The sequence below is a fragment of the Haliotis rufescens genome, unplaced genomic scaffold (assembly GCF_023055435.1).
Source record: "Haliotis rufescens isolate VD_foot unplaced genomic scaffold, xgHalRufe1.0.p SCAF_60, whole genome shotgun sequence".
Classification (NCBI taxonomy): domain Eukaryota; kingdom Metazoa; phylum Mollusca; class Gastropoda; order Lepetellida; family Haliotidae; genus Haliotis; species Haliotis rufescens.
The window spans coordinates 1,557,261-1,562,361 of NW_025964335.1; positions in this window are offsets into that span (position 1 = coordinate 1,557,261).

The window sequence follows — 5,101 nt, forward strand, 5'->3', positions numbered from 1 at the left end:
CATGCTGTTTTTTAACAATTTCATTTATGTACATTAAAAATACACAGCTGCGTGTGACTTTTTCTCTCCTTGAAATATTCCAGAAAAATTCGTATCCTGAGCATAACAGAAGCATTTCAGAAATGTTCGACTGGTAATTAAATGTCATGTCAGTACTGGGGTACTATATTGAGGTCTGTTCTCGACAGGCAATCCAGTGATTGATGTCATGAGCATCGATTGTTGTTAAACGCCGCATTCAGCAATAATCCAGCTATATGACGGCGGTCTGTAAATAATCGAGTCTGGACCAGACAATCCAGTGACTGACATCATGAGCATCGATCCACGCAGCTGGGATACGATGACATGCATCAACCAAGTCAGCGAGACTGACCACCCGATCCAGCTAATCGCCTCTTACTACAAGCAGGGTTGCTGAAAGTTCACATGTCCGAACTGAGGGTTACTTACAGCTGGCCCCCGTGGGAATTCCGGGTTCGAGTTGGTCCACAGCAACCTATGATTGTCGTATACCAATACCCGACGTGGGCCGTTGCTCATAGCATCGACGTTTGTTTGGTTTATTTAATGGATTACTTACGACCGGGGCGGTGAAGGCGTTCGCTCGCCACGCCGAAGGTCCGGGTTCGATTCCCCATATGGGTACAACTTATGAAGCCGATTTCAGGTGTTCACTGCCGTGATATTGCTAGAATATTGCTAAAAGCGGCGTTAAACTATACTCACTCGATTATTTAAATAGCTGTAATATTGCTGTGTGCGGCGTTCAACACGAAACGATCAAAACTTACACAGGTATACATGAAACATCATCCTCGGAAATCGTCGTCACTTATATTACACAGATCAATTGAATTTGATAAATATAACACGGCATATATGTTTAATGGGCGAAATCCACACAAGAAAGCATGCTCAAAGGGGAGTTGAATTAAACAGTTATCTAGATACCCTGACCGCAATGTTTAGTAAGTATTTGAATTAATGAACATATACACCAACACACACCTAGACCCACAACCATACACATCCCCACACAAACACCCAAACCCAAACACACACCCTCACCAACATCTACACCCATATACCGCCCACACACACACCAAAACCCATTTACACATCCACACGAACACCAATACCCATCCCCACACCAATACCTACCCCACACTAACACCCAAACCATCACCCACAGCCACACCCATCTCCACACACCCACCAAACCCACACCATTTACCCATATTTACACCCACATCCACACAAATACCGACATCCTCACCAATACCCACAACCACACCCACATCCACACCCACATCCACACAAAGACCAACAACCACACCCACATCCATGTCAATACCCTCAACCACACCCACATCCACACCAAGACCAACAACCACACACACATCCATGTCAATACCCACAACCACACACACATCCACACCAAGACCAACAACCACACCCACATCCACACTAATACCAACACCCACACCCACATCCACACCAATACCCACAACCACACCCAAATCCACATCAATACCAACAACCACACCGACATCCACACAATACCAACAACCACGACCACATCCACACCAAGACCCACAGCAACACCCACATCAACACCAATACCAACAACCACACCACATCCATGTCAATACCCACAACCACACCCACATCCACATCAATACCCACAACCACACCCACATCCACATCAATACCCACATCCTCCCAAATACCCACAACCACACCCACATCCACACCAATACCAACAACCACACCCACATCCACACAATACCACGACCACGACCACATCCACACCAAGACCAACAGCCACACCCACATCCACACCAATTCCAACAACCACACCACATCCACACCAATACCAACAACCACACTCACATCCACATCAATACCAACAACCACACCACATCCACACCAATACTAACAACCACACCACATCCACACCAATACCAACAACCACACCAACATACCCACCACACACACCAATACCAACAGCCACACCCACATCCACACCAATACCAACAACCACACCCACATCCACACAATACCAACAACCACACCATATCCACACCAATACCAACAACCACACTCACATCCACACCAATACCAACAACCACACTCACATCCCCACCGATACCAACAACCACATCCACATCCACACCAATACCCACAACCACAACCACACCAATACCAACAACCACATCCACATCCACACGAATACCAACAACCATACCCACATCCACACCAATACCAACAACCACATCAACACCAATACCAACAACCACACTCACATCCACACCAATACCCACAACCACATCCATACCAAGACCAGCAACCACATCCACATCCACACGAATACCAACAACCACAACCACACCAACACGCACATCCACCTCAATACCCAAAACCACACCCACATCCACACCAATACCCACAACCACAACCACATCCACATGAATACCAACAACCACACCACATCCACACCAAGACCAAAAAACACCCCCACATCCATGCCAATACCCACAACCACAACCACATCCACCCAAATACCCACAACAACACCCACATCCACACCAAGACCAAAAACCACACCCACATCAATGCCAATACCCACAACCACACCCACATCCACACCAAGACCAACAACCACACCCACATCCACACCAATACCAACAACCACACCAACATACCCACCACACACACCAATACCATCAACCCACACCCACATCCACACCAATACCAACAACCACACCCACATCCACACAATACCAACAACCACATCCACACAATACCAACACACACACCCATATCCACACAATGCCAACAACCACGACCACATCAACACCAATACCAATAACCTCACCCACAACCACACCAATACCAACAACCACACCCACATCCATGCAAATAGCTACACCCACATCTAAACCAATACCCACATCCACACCTACACACACCAATATCCCGACCCACACCAACATCCACACCCACACCCACATCCATACCCTGACCAACACCCAACAACCACGACAACCACGACCACATCCACACCAATACCAACAACCACAACCACATCCACACCAATACCAATAACCTCACCCACATCCATATCAATACCAACAACCACACCCACACCAATACCAACAACCACATCCACACCAATACCAACAACCACATCCACGCCAATACCAACAACCACACCCACATCCACACCAAGATCAACAACCACATCCACACCAATACCAACAACCACATCCACACCAATACCAACAACCACACCCACATCCACCCCAATACCAACAACCACACCCACATCCACACCAATACCCACAACCACACCAACATACCCACCACACACACCAATACCATCAACCCACACCCACATCCACACCAATACCAACAACCACACCCACATCCACACCAATACCAACAACCACATCCACACAATACCAACACACACACCCATATCCACACAATGCCAACAACCACGACCACATCAACACCAATACCAATAACCTCACCCACAACCACACCAATACCAACAACCACACCCACATCCATGCAAATAGCTACACCCACATCTAAACCAATACCCACATCCACACCTACACACACCAATATCCCGACCCACACCAACATCCACACCCACACCCACATCCACACCCACATCCATACCCTGACCAACACCCAACAACCACGACAACCACGACCACATCCACACCAATACCAACAACCACAACCACATCCACACCAATACCAATAACCTCACCCACATCCATATCAATACCAACAACCACACCCACACCAATACCAACAACCACATCCACACCAATACCAACAACCACATCCACGCCAATACCAACAACCACACCCACATCCACACCAAGATCAACAACCACATCCACACCAATACCAACAACCACATCCACACCAATACCAACAACCACACCCACATCCACCCCAATACCCACAACCACACCCACATCCACACATTACCACAACCACACCCACATCCACATCAATACCCAAAACCACACCCACATCCACATCCACACCCTTTCCCATATCCACACCCACACCCATATCCACATCAATACCCATTCCTACATCCACACCCATGCCTACACACACCAATACCCCGACCCACACCCACACCCACACCTACACACACCAATACCCCAACCCACATCCACACCAATACCCCGACCCACACCCACATCCACACCCATATCCACATCCATACCCACACCCACACCCACACCAATACCCCGACCCACACCCATACCCACATCCACACCCATACCCACATCCACACCCACACCTACACACACCAATACCCCAACCCACATCCACATCCATACCCCGACCCACACCCACATCCACACCCATATCCACACCCACACCCACATCCACACCCATATCCACACCCACACCCACACCCACATCCACACCCATATCCACACCCACATCCACATCCACACCCACATGCACACCCATATCCACATCCACACCACACCCACACCAATACCCCGACCCACACCCACACCCACATCCACCCCATATCCACACCCACACCTACACACACCAATACCCCAACCCACACCCACACCAATACCCACATCCACGTCCATACCCGCAACCACTACCACATCCACACCAATACTCACACCCACACCAACATCCACATCCATACCCACAACCACATCCACACCAATGCCCACACCCACACCCACACCCATACCCCCTCTCCCCCCACATCAATACCCACACTAAAACCAATACCCATTTGTAAAAAAGGCGTTAAAATGCAGCACGACAATGCGACATTATCAATCCCTTTTTAACACGTTTTGATGGGGCGACAGTGCGACAGTGCGACAACGTGACATATTGTGACCTTGAAAAATGTCGCGTTGTCGCATTGCCGCGCTTTGGTATTAAAAAGATTATTCAAAGAGGGACACTGCGACAAAGGCCCGAAATGTCGCATGGTCGCATTGTCGCGCTATCTGCTTGCTTTAGGAAGGGCGACAATGCGACAACGCGACAATGTCCCTTCTAGTATTTCATAGGGAATGGACGT